This window comes from Coturnix japonica, chromosome 4, assembly GCF_001577835.2.
Source record: "Coturnix japonica isolate 7356 chromosome 4, Coturnix japonica 2.1, whole genome shotgun sequence".
Classification (NCBI taxonomy): Eukaryota; Metazoa; Chordata; class Aves; order Galliformes; family Phasianidae; genus Coturnix; species Coturnix japonica.
The window spans coordinates 29,397,465-29,410,266 of NC_029519.1; the positions used below are offsets into that span (position 1 = coordinate 29,397,465).

A 12,802-nucleotide genomic window follows, 5' to 3' on the forward strand; every position below is an offset into this window, starting at 1 on the left:
GCAAAATCACAATCAGTACCCTGACAGTCTAATTAATTCATTTGAAGCCATTAACAAAAAAAAAAAAAAAAAAAAAGACACAGCAAACCATATTTAACTATTCACCACAGCAGTCTATCACAGTTAGGTGTAAATACAGAGATATAAGAATGATAGCTTGCATCATTAGAGAATTATTTCTAATTAGCAAGTATCTAATTGCTGCTGAGAGAAGCTGTGGGTGCCCCATCCCTGGAGGTGCTCAAGGTCAGGCTGGATGGGACTCTGGCAGTCTAAGCTAGTGGGTGCCCTGCCCATAGCTTGAGGTTGGAAATGGGTGAGTTTTGAGGTCCCTTCCAGCCCAAACAATTCTGAGATTCTTCTAATTCTTAAGTGTTTTAGGCTAGATTTAAAACGGCTGTTGGTATTTCTGGTTTGCTGTCCTTCCATACGGGAGAAACCAACAGCATGAAGCTAAGCACTTGCTCAGTCATTATCCACAGTGGTTACACAAGTAACCCTCACAGAGGCTCCAGGGCAGGCCCACAGCTCCCTGCAGCCCCATGCAGACTGTGGCTTCTGTGCTTCTGTGGGTGACTCATGGAGGAAAGAGGACCTGACAGGTAGTTGCTCCCACACTGCTACCAGGAGAAACATACCCTAAGGAGCATCAGTGTTTTTCTGAAGACAGAACAACACTCACAGCCTTGTCATCTGAAATCTGGGAAGAAAACTCTCTACCTCCAACATGGTGTTAGAAAGGGACATTCCTTTATTCCTCAGGATATGTACCGAGCAACCTGTCCAGCAAGAGTGCCCTCTCAGAGTTCAGGTTCTGCATTTCAACAGGAACAGATGCACATGCAATATGTTGGCATACATATTCTTTTTCGAGGACTCATAAATTAATATCCCTTTGGGCATGCTCAGTGGTATCTAGGATTTTCACCATCAGCTTCATCACTGAGACCTTAGATTCCCTTTCATTCACTTTTTCCCAGTTTGGAAAATTTCTATTGCTTATTAGGCCACAATGAGAACTACATGCGGAACCTGAGGAATGTGCTCTTGCACCTTTTGAAGTAAAAGTTTTTTGTTGTGACTCCACGCAAAACCACTGAGGCAAAGGATAAAAGTATTCTGTCTCCGGTGCAAAATCATTGGGGAAACCAAGACCGTTCACCCACTAAAGCTGAAATACAAAGTTTTAGGCAGCCACCGGACGCCTGAGAATGGCATTCGCCCAGGCTCGGCCTCCCGCCCTCCCGCCAGGGGGCACCGCGTCAAGGCAGCCCTCACCTCAGCAGGTCGCGGCTCCTCCCCGCCTCTCTGACTCAGCGGCCCGGCCCCCGCTCTCACCAACTGGGCTCCCGGTGCCAGGTCGGGGCCGCCTACTCGCCGCGGGGGGAGATGCTGGCCCTGAGGGGACGCAGCCTGTGGGGCGCTCGGTGAGGGCGGGCGCGAGAGGATCGCCGTTTCCCGTCCTCCCTCCCTCCGTCCCTCGTTCCCTGCCCGATGAGGGATTAGCGCCGGCCGTCCCGCCGCTGACGGCGATTTACCTGTGCGGCTGCGTCCCTGGCGGCCGCTGTGGTTGAGACGAGCGGAGTTCGCCGTGCCGCTCCCGGGGGAAACTTTCCGCCGCCGTGGCAGGTAGGGGCTGGCCCCGCCGAGGCCGGGAGGGGTTGGGGTGGGCGGTGGGGTGCAGCCGCCTCCCGGGAGCGGGGTACCCGGGCCGGGCAGCTGCTGTCTGCCTCGTGGCCGCCGAGGGGAGTATGTAGGTCAGTGGAAATAATGCTCGCCTAATCCCCTTTATCTTTTTCGGTGGGAAGGAGAGAGGGGAGGCTTTACTGTCGGTGTTTGGATGGGCGACCGGGCGGCAAAGTTGTGTGACAGAAAGCGGACATGTTGGCGGGACGGAGCGGGCCGCGCTGCTCTCTATGGGGGGGGGGGGGGGTCGCTTCCTCACAGGTGTCGCTGGCTGGCGTCCCGTGCAGCGGCTGTCAGCTGGGATCCGGCTTCTGTAATACGGATTATTTGTCTTCGGGAAATTGGTTGTGTGCCTTAACCGAATCTCTGAAGGTGTTTTCCAGGAGTGGCACAGCGAGGGGAAGGTCCCGGTGTGCCCTCGTGAGGTGCGTGTTCTTCCCGTGGAGATGCAGCAGCGTGTGTTGGCTGCTCCACCTCAGCTCGCTGCCTGACTTTGGGTGCTCCGTGGGGGTGATAAGCAGGCACAGATTGGAAGGCTGTGTGTGTAGGACCATCCTGCCTGTGAGGGGTAGTTGGCCAGGTTGGGGCACGTGATGTGTTATAACTGAGAAATGCTGGGAGGTTGGTGTTTGAAGGTTTCTTCATTTGGGTTTCCTCCTTCTCCTGCCCAGGGTGTGTGATGGTTTTCTGATTGGCTTTAATACGTTTCAGACACTGACAGAAGGAAGAGGATAAATGCCTAAAAACAAGTGTGTTGTGTTTATACACTATCATAGTTCTTGCGGATGAACTGAAAAATAATTCAGATCTGCCAGCGTTTTCTCTGTTGGAGATGTCTTTTGTAGATGCATATGAAACTTGTCGCTCAGGGTTCTGTAGTGGTGTTTTTCTTCTGTAAGACATTGTTTTCATCCCTTCTCCATGCCTAAGAAGGATTTAGGCCTTATTTTCCTAGGGGTGAAGCATGATGCTTTTGCCTTGTTTTCAGGGTGAAGATGGAGAGGCAACAACTCTAAGAGCTCTCATGTAGTGGTAGAGTGAAGTTATACAGTACAGAACTATGCTGGTTTTGTGTCAGTAATGTCCAGAAATAAATCTTTTAGAAAGATAACAATGGGAAGGGAGTTGAACACCTTGAAGGAGTGAAGTCAGATTAGGATTTTCACACGTGTTTTTTCTTACTTCATTTGGGCAGTGTATGAAGGTGTTCACCTACTCTGAAACTAATATAAGAATAAGGACCTAACACTGCAATTTATTTATTGCTGTTTCTGTATCGATGCAAGTGGACAGTCAAAGGAAGAAAGAAAAGACAAAACTCCCTATAATCTCCTTTTTCAAATAGGAATAGTTGCGAGACGTGGATGATGTATTGGTGTGAGGGTGGCAGCTGAAGCTGTGAAGCTGTTGGAACACCAAAATTCTGTGATCACCCTTTTCTGTGATTCATCTCAATCAAGACACACATTTTCATTTGACTTCTGCAGCAGCTATTCTCATCTATTTATTGAGCCATGAAGACTGACGATACAAGTGAGCTGTGCAAAAACCATGTTGTCAAAGCCTATAGAAGAACATAACTTCATTTAGGGCTTTTTTTTTTTAACCTTACTTTTTTTTTAGATTTCACAGTCTAAACAGTAAGAATTGGATTATACTCTATAAAGTTTTTTACCCCTAAATGGAATACGCAGGGTTGTGGAATCCAAAGTGAAAAGAATCAAAATAGGATAAAGTGCTGCTGGTGTGATTTTATTCTGTCCTGATGTGAAACTGATTTTTAGCAGAAGTCTGTGTGTTTTCTTTTCAAAAGATTACACTGATGCACTGAAAACTGCTCAGCTTAGGACTTCAAACTTACAGACTGGTATCTGAATCATCAGTTTCTCTGCTAAACTCTTGAATGGTTGTCAAAGATGACTTTGATGTGCAAGTTTTGCAGATTCTTTTTTACTAAACAATTTATTCAGAAGCTGATGTTGTACCCTTGCATATCTTTATTTATTAGTATACAAGTGTTGCTTTTTGATGCTCACAGAACGTTGCATTGCAAGTGCTATTCAAATTTTAATTAGTCTTATGGAAATCCAGTATAGTTCTTAGTGTATTCATTGTGTGCTCGAGTTTTTCAAAACCCAGGTCTGCATATCCCACTATAATCTTATTGTGACTTGTAGTTTCTCTCAAATGTTTGAGAGATGCTTTCTTTCTGTGCTTTAGAACACGTTTAGAGCAGTTGGCATGTTTGTGTTGTTTGCTCTGTGTTTCTGGGAGTAGGGATTTTTAGACCTCTCATCCTTTTTCTAACAGCTTTAGAACTATACTTTGGTTTAAACTTAGAGTTCAAGTATCTGTAAACCAGAGCATGCCTAGGACATGCTCTATTTTTCAACCACAAGCATTCTTACTACTCAGTTCTTTGTGCTTTACTCAAACATGCTGATGTGGCATTGCTGGCTTTCTTGTGATCTCTTTTCAGTCTGACCAAAAACTGTCTGTCCTACCACCCAGTAAAAATCTTACTCTGCTCCTTAGGTACCTAAGAAATAGTGCTTCCAGGAGGACGCTGTAAAATAGCACTTTTGGGTCATGCGGTCTGCTCCACTGCTTTTGGGGATCTTTCAGGCACTGTTGTCATATGACAGTGGATGTGCCTATTTCAGGTGTGCTACAGATAAACTTCCAGTACTCTGACAGCATGGTGCTGTCAGTGCTGGGGTGCTTCCAGAGGAAGCTACAAAGGACTGTTCTGCTCAAAAGCTGGGGCTCTATGACCTGAAGATTCTGAATTTCTCTGTCCTTTTTGCTGCACAGCATAGTAACTATCAGTATGGCTATTCTTTAAGAGTTGCTGTATCTTTAAAAACTCATGCAAACTTCCTTCAGTGCTTTGTCCTGCTTGAATTCATCCCTTCCATATGTTAGAGACGGGACTTCATTCTGTCTTGTAGAGCAGTTTGGATAGACTTAGGTCAGGTCTGAAAACTCACTACGCTAAATTGAAAGAACAGTTTTGAATGCACTTGGGAATGCATACAGCAATAAGTGGTAGTTATTGTTGTATGCAGTAGTTAGTCCTGTGTAATAGACATACACCAGTATGTTATTAAAATGTTGATTTAAGTTTGGAGGTGCTGTGGTAACCGTAAAGCATTCACAGCTAAAGTTACTTTTAGAAAGACAAAGAAGTTTTGGGGAACTGATCTTATTTTCTGTCTTACTGTATTGATCATGAGCTCTTTCTATGGCTATATGTAGGTATCTTATAGTAAATGAGTCATATTGATGATGTGATAAGGGTACTTTCCTTTTTAAATCATGTAGCCCAAAGTGCTTGTCAGAAAGTGATTGTGAAGGGCACGTTCTGATGAGTCAATTCAGTGCGGAATGAAAGTAGAACAGGTAAGCTGTGGCCTTCTAACAGTGGCAGTTGAAGCCCAAAGCACCTGACAGTATAGTTTACGAATATTGCCTTTGATATCTAGTGAGAGAAAAGCTGGGAAATGTGAAACAAATAGAACTATCTGCATGCAGGAGGCCTGAAAACATTGCTCTGTATATACCTAATAATTCTTTGTTTCTCTGAAATAAGCTGCCACCTGAAAAGGAGGAATGAGATCCTGGATGAGTATGTGTCAGATCTACTTAGACCTTTGATTTGCTTTGTTCTGTGTCTGGACCAAAGGTAGCATTGCAATTGCAAGATTTCTTGTGGAATTTGGCTGCACGCTGTGGTGGCTCCCCACGGGAAAAGTTATTGAGAAATCAATGACTTCTAAGGGGAAACAAGAAGAGAAAATATCCAAGTGTGAAGTAATACTGAATTGCCTGAGTGCACAGTAACAGTTAATTTTAGTCATAATTAGCATCACAGAGGACATATTATATGCTTCTGTGTGGGGAAATACAGCTAGATGAATTTTTATTGTGTCATTTTTCCTGTGTAGCTGCAGAGGAATAGTCAAATGTTTTCTCCCCTTGCACCTCTACCCAGCTCTGCAAACAGCACAACAGACATCGCTATAGTTATATAATCCATTGCATGCATTCCTATAACTTTTCTGGTTTGGCTTAAACCAACCAAACTGTGTGGTAATAAAAATGGTGCTGGGTTCTTTGTGTAAGTAACTGTTGCGGAAATACGCTTGTGCCCTTTCTCCTCCTAATTCTAGTTCATTTTGAACAACTTGCCGTGTTGTGTACGCAGTGAAGGGGAGGATTTATTTCTGTGAAATTTCTGTTTATATTAGTAGCCCTAATATAGTCACCATTCTAGTAATAGTTTAGTTTGCCTGGGGAACAGATGAAGTGATGCTGGTAAAAGGTCACAGCAAGAAGGATTTTCTAATATACATTAAACAACAACAACCCACCAAACAAAAAACCTTTAAGCTATTTAAATGACCTAAACACCAGTGAACTTGTGAATTGTAAATTAAATGTAAGTACGTGCTGTCTGCTGTGCAGATGATCAGGGAGCTGAACTGCTGAGGAACCAACCAACCCCACCTGAACTCATCAAATCTTTTCTAAAAGCTCAGGTACACCAATGAGGGAGAGGAAATGTATAGTAATAGATTTGCAAGCGCTAAACCTTTTTTCAAATGTTTGTTTTCTGACACATGAGGCAAAGCAGCAAGTGAAAAACTGTTGGTGTGCAGCTGGGTCCAGAAAGGCAGTATGACTTTAACTGAACTGTGTTTACTCGTTTGAATATGGCAGTTTATAGTCCTAATGCAATATGCTTGAGAGACAGAGATCATTTGGCTTACAGCTTTGGTACTGTTCTGGTATCGTGTTAAGAGCAGTGTTTTTGTAAGGATGTGTCTTGAACATATAAGGGAAGAAAGGAGACTGAGCAGGGAGGTGCCACTTTTGCAGTCACGTGTGCTTGTTTTGTTACACTGCACCAATGTCCTGCACTAAACATATCTGTGCTGTTTCCTCCTTGCAGATTTGTGGCGCTTCTACATTTTTCCTGTGCCACAAACATGTCCTAAGTACAGTAAGCCGTAAATTCAGATTGTGTTCCCGTAAGAGAATTTACGGAAGACTGAAGTTTTTCTCCTCTGGTGAGGAACTCCTTAATGTGAGCGCTGGCTATTCAGGAAGCACACACTCCCGGGTGCAGAGAGTTGTGGATGCTTTTTGGAGGTGTCTCTCTCTTGTCCTCTGCATGTAACTTGGAATTATACTGAGTTCTCTCATGTGCCTCAATGAGGTACAGCCATGGCAGGTGCTGAGCAGCCAAATCTTTGTGAACCATTAACATCTTCAAATAAAAAGGACGTGTTGCTCCTTGTTTTGCTCCCACACTGCTATTTAACCCACCTGAATGTCTTTGGGATGCCTGTAGCATGGATTGAGAGGAGCAGTAGTACTGGGACTTTATTCTGAGATTTGAAAGTATTGAGGTGTTTCAGCTAGTTTGTTACTTTGGGGTGGTCATGCCTTTTCTTTAATGTATTTTTAAAGTAGTTAACCTTTTTTTTACCATTAAGTAGAAGGAAGCACAGAATATAGTCTGCAGTTGCATTTGGAATTTCTAGGTGTAAGTGGGGTAACTTCCATTCTGAATTCCTGACTTGCATTAAAGTTAATTATGCTCGCCTGCTTGGAGTGGTTTCAGTTAAACAATTAGAAAGCTCTTTATCAGCTCCTTGAAACACTTTTGTATGGTGTGGAGCATATCAAGTGAAAATACTGTGTTTTCTTAAAAGAAAAAAAGACAAAAGAGGAAGGAAAATAAATTGATTTTCTCTCATAATGATTTCTGTTCTTAATGTTTTGGTTGCAGCAGAGTGAACAGGACTGGGAAAGACAGTATGAACTGACTGCTAGATACCACAGAAGTGAATCCTTATGAATGTCAGTGGTTACATCTGCCTTCAGCAGAATTTCACTGGCATGATTTTTATGTGGCTATCTTCGCCAGCAACAGCCTGGGGTTCCGGGGCTCCTGACTTGCTAGTGTTAATACAGCAGAGCACATGGTAGCATTGAGATGGTTTTGTAGATTATCTGTAGGTTATACAGAGCTTGATTTATCTCAGTTTGATGCCAGTGGAGTCCTTCTGCTTGGAAGACTTCTTTCTATTTACATGATATTTTTAATGGGAAAAAAATATATATATTCAAAGAGAAGCAAAGAAGGTATTTAGCAAATGTGGCAGTTACAATGTGTTTATTCTATGTGAGTTGTGTTTTATGCTAGTGTTGCTTTTAGCAATTTGCTTATTAATAAAATGGGTTAGTCAGAAGAAGTAAATAATACCCACCACCCAGTATAAAGGATGTAAGGGTGAAGGTAAAGTTTAGTGGTGGTATAATACTCCTTGATAGGTCAGCAGCTGAAATTGAGAGAGTAGACAAAGTTCTAGGCACACAGGCCTTGTGTCTGCTGACATTCAAGGCAGCTTTGCTAAAATGACTGAGTTATGTGGCTGTTGGTCTGTGTAGAAGCTATCTGAACTCTTTTCCAGGCATTGCTATTACTTTTAGGCTCTGCTTATAAGGAGGAAAATTACTTGCAGCATTTGTAGCTTGTATTTGCGTGAACATTTCCCATTAGCCTTCAGTGAAATTTGACAGCATTTGAATTACTCTGTGTGCAGATACATTTTAAAAAGTTAAATGAATTAAAGATGAATTAAATGTTATCTGATTCTTCCTCTCAACAATTTAAAATTGCAAAGTGGTAGCAATGTGCCTTGTGTTTCATGGATGTTGTATTGGTTTAGGAAGTGCTAAACTATGCATAGCTTAAATCCAGTGCTTGCTGTATGTTATGTTATTACCATAGCAGATGCAAGCACAGTGATTCAATAGGTGGAAAGTTAGTGTTCAATTTTGAAGTAGCAACAGGTGTAAGGGATAACATTTTCTTGTGTAGTCCTGTAGCAATGATAGGAATGATATTGTTCCTTTAGGAAATTATGTTAATAGCAGAAATAGAAACTATTCCTCTACAGAGGGAACTGTGAAAAGCAATGAGAGGCTCCTTAACAGCAAACACAGCAATGAGGGGAATGGAGTCTTGGCTGGGATGCTAAGGGCTAGAGCAGAATTACAGCTCAAGAACATGATATTAAAATGAAGCGTTCAGAATGGCTAATTGGCAAAGATTAACAAGAAATGATTAGAGAAATACAATGTTTGCAGAAAGATAGGCTTTGCTGCTCTTTGGAGACCAGAGCTGTTGACAGATAATGCAAAAATGCAAAGTCCGAGATCTTTTTTCACCTCATCTGTAGTAGGAGAGTCTGACATAACTGATAATGAAGGCAAGTGCTAAAGCCCTAAGCTGGCACGAGGAGAGAACAGGTTATAGAGCATTTAGATAAGTCTAAATTTGAAGTGTTTAAAAAGCATTATTGAAAGAGTCGGAGTTGGCTGATGTAATCCCTGAGTTGCTGCGGCTTTTAACTCATGGAGGATGTGTGTGATACCAAGGGACTAACAAGAGCAGTCCTTGTGTGTCTTTAGAAGTGTTGGGGGAGGGAGTGGAAGTTAGCAGTTGCAGACTCGGTTGTGTTGTTTTGAGTATTTGCTCCAGTATTTTTCCTGGGACATAAGCTCTTCTAAAGCACTAGAAGACAAAGAAATGATTAGTAGCCCAGAAGATTTTATGTTTAAGATTAAATTGTTTGAGACTAATGCAGTTTTCCTTTCTCCAAAATGCTAATAGGATCTACAAAGAGTGGAGGAGCTGGTATCTTGACTTGTTGCGATTGAAAATGTCAAAATTTCACCCTGGCTGAAGACTGTCGAGAGGAGCTGACTGAGGGTAAGTTCTGAACTGCTTGAAAAACATTGTTTTCTCAATGGACTATCAAGAAAAAAGGACTGTGGGCATGCCTACACCCACAGTAGCTCTGCAGAAGCAAATCCTAGAACAGGCAGTGCTAGGAAATGTGCCATGCGGACGCTTAGATTAGCTTCAGAAGCAGTTTAGTCATGTTTTGTGGAGCTGCATCCAAGCCACTGTGGTTTACTGCTTCCCGACCGATGCTAATGTCTGCTCCCTGCCACACAGACTTAATCAGCTTGTGTTAGTGACAACTTGGCAGACCCTGTCTTTTAATCCACTGTGTGTTGTAAACAGCCCTCTATTGTGCTTCCCCTGTGGCCTATGTTTGTTTGGGTGCACTAACTCTTCTCCTTTAATTAATTGTCCAGTAACAACACAAAAAGGAGGTGGCTCTTGACTGTGTGAGAGTTCATGTCTGAGTGCTAGGAGTAATGACAGTGAGATTAAACAGGTTTTAATTTCAGTTGGGTGATATTGAATCTGTGGGTAGCAGAAACAAAGCACAGAAGTGAGGAAATTCTGCTGTGTCAATTGATCTCTAAATCAAAAGTGAGTAGGCGCAGTTTTATATAAAATTAACTGCCTAGAGGATTTTTTTCTTCTTTAATTCACAGAGGGAAGTTTCTCAGGATGTATTGCTGCCATGATATATTCTTTCTCTTAATTACCACTGTGTGCGTATGAAACAGAGCTATTTTTTAACAAACTTGCATTTTAATATTTTAAAGTCCATCTGCTGTTTTTGTGAGACAGTGTGGCATATATTGCTATTGGGAGTGTTCGCTTTGTTTCATAAATCTGTGGACTGTGGTTTATGGGGTTATTTTCTTGGTTTTCACATAAAGGGAAGAGATAAGGGAAGTAATTTAAATTTCCCAAAGCACAAGGCTATGCATCTTTCATAATGTCTGGCCTGGGTAGCGGTATAGGTTATGATACATGGGATGCAACACAATCTCTAAGGAAAACTTCCATCTCAAATGAAATGCGGTGTAATCCTGTGATTATACTGAGCTCAAAATTAATTGTGCCAAGGGGGATGGTTAGTTCTTGGCTACCTGCTTCCAAAATTCTTGAAAAGGTTTTTGCTGTTCTGAGAATGTCCTCTGTCCTTGTTAAAAGGTTTGTTGGATTGCTCTTCACTGTGGCTTGAAGAAACACTGGAAAAATTATATTCTGTTATGATGGTTTTGATGTTACCAAGATAGAAAATGGAGCATCTTAATTCATGGATGTTATTGCTACAAATTAACTATCCTTGTGTTCTAAAACTTTTGGGCTACTTTCCACTGATTTCAGTGAGGATGGTATTTCAGCCTAAGCAAATCAGGCTGATTAAGTATGAGGGATTTTTTACATTTGCCTCAGTTTTCAGAAGCTTTGCTTGTCTCTTCTCCACCCCACCCTCCAGTGTATCATACAGAATGCAGACGTGTATTATTTCTTACCTGATACTTGGTTTTGCTTGTTTGCTTTTACAAAACTTTGTATTTGATGCAAAAGCAAAATCCTTGTTCTTCCAAATATATATTACAGTAGGCAAGACTGTACTTGGCAGAAATAGTTTATCAGTGCCTAGAATGAGATCCAAGTGTCAGTGCCCTCTGGAGATAAGGATGTATTATTTCCTACCTGACAGTACTGACTTTTGTCTTGAAGTGAGTGAGAGCTGGTAACAAGTACATACTGGCAGCACTGAGTGATTAATATGATTCTCCTGGGCTACGAGTACAGGAAGCTCTCTGCTTAATTGTAACCGTGCTTTTAAATTTAATTATATCATTTTTTTAGTGGGAGGGAAAAAAAAAAAAGAAGCCATTTGGGAATTCAAATTACTGTGATTTCATAAGCTACAATAAGTCTTCTTTTGCCCTCTAGCCTAAAGTGTTTGTTTATGTATGTTGTTTTTATTTAGTAGGTTTTAAATGAGTTGGAAAGTTGGAGGCACTCGCCTTGCGGAAAGTTACTGTGATTTTATTGTTTTCAGATCTAGGTTTGTTGGTTTTTTTTAAAACTTATTTGTGATCAGAGAATGTTTTCATCTTTTGAATGTTTTCTCCTTAAAACCTGCTCACCGACTAAGGATCATAGAGAGCTCACACCTTTGCAGACAGGTGAAGAACAGACCTTTTACATTTTTACTACCTCTGTAGAGCTGCCAAAGATCCATTGAGTCAGTCCTAAGTACTTTGAAGCTGAAACACTGAATACGTCAGGGTAATATGGCACCACTTCTAAATATGTCTAATGCTTTATTAATCATACCATGGAAAGCATGTGCTAGCCAGCTCTGAAACATTTTTGTTCCTCATTTTACCTATGTTCTTCATTAACTGTGTTTTGAGTCCCTTGTACCGATTTACAGTTCCAGACTTATGATTTTGGGTAAGAAATGTCCTTGTGTTGAAAAAAACAAAGCAACAGCAGCAACAACAACAACAACAACAAAAAACTCCAAGCAAACCCCATCGAACCTACAGGGTTAGATCATAACATTTCTGGAGTTAGATCATAACATTTCTGGAAGTGGATATCATTTCTCAAGAGGAATAGTTTTGATAGTTTTGAAGACTACCTCTTTGGTTTAATAGAGGGAAATAGAAGCTGCAGGGCTGTTACTAGATTTTAAGTTGCCCCTGTGAATGAGCTTGTTACAATCATCCCTAAAGTTCTGAAGAATAGAATGGATAGTGATCTGTTGTGTTTTTCAGTCTAGTCTGTACTGAAATCATCTTTTATTTCTGATGTATAAACTGATAATGTCTTCTTATAAGCATTTTAATTTTGAGTGCTTCTGTTCATGTTTCTTTGATGAGTTTATTTCAGAGCATGGTTAGAAACTCCTGGTCTGCTCTTATTGCATCTGGTTTGAACTATGAGTTCTTGTCCAAAAAATAAGCTGAGACAAAAGAATTATTTTCTCCCTTGATGTATTCTGGATTAATTTCTGCATGATTCCTTAAAGCAGTGTACCAAAAGCTATTTCAGAACTTTAACTCTTTGCTTATAAGAGGGAAAATGTGACAGCCTCTGTTTGTGTTGTCTGGAGGATTTTCTGCGAGACAGGTTAGCAGAATGTCTGTAAAATCAATTCTAAATACCAAGCACTGTATAAATGAATAGTCACCCTTTTCATGCTTGCTGTTTTTTGTATGTGTGGGGCCTGGTTACGTGTCAAATATGAATTTAATATGAATAGCTTCAGTGTTAATGGAAATGTGTGGATTTCTCCTTCTCCTTACTGGGTGCCTGGCTTGTTTAACAAGATGCTTCTGAGACGCGTTTCCTGTCTGAATAAATGAGTTT

General features: G+C 41.4%; 1 protein-coding gene across 1 annotated transcript in view; it reads left to right on the plus strand.

The window, feature by feature from the left end:
* The first annotated feature begins 1,319 nt into the window (after positions 1 to 1,319).
* Positions 1,320 to 12,802, plus strand: part of FAM160A1 (family with sequence similarity 160 member A1) — a 77,405-nt gene continuing 65,922 nt past the window's right edge. The window contains exons 1-2 of the mRNA XM_015861123.2: positions 1,320 to 1,629; positions 9,374 to 9,472. The gene's annotated coding sequence lies outside the window, so the exon portion shown is untranslated. The remainder of the gene's footprint in view (positions 1,630 to 9,373; positions 9,473 to 12,802) is intronic.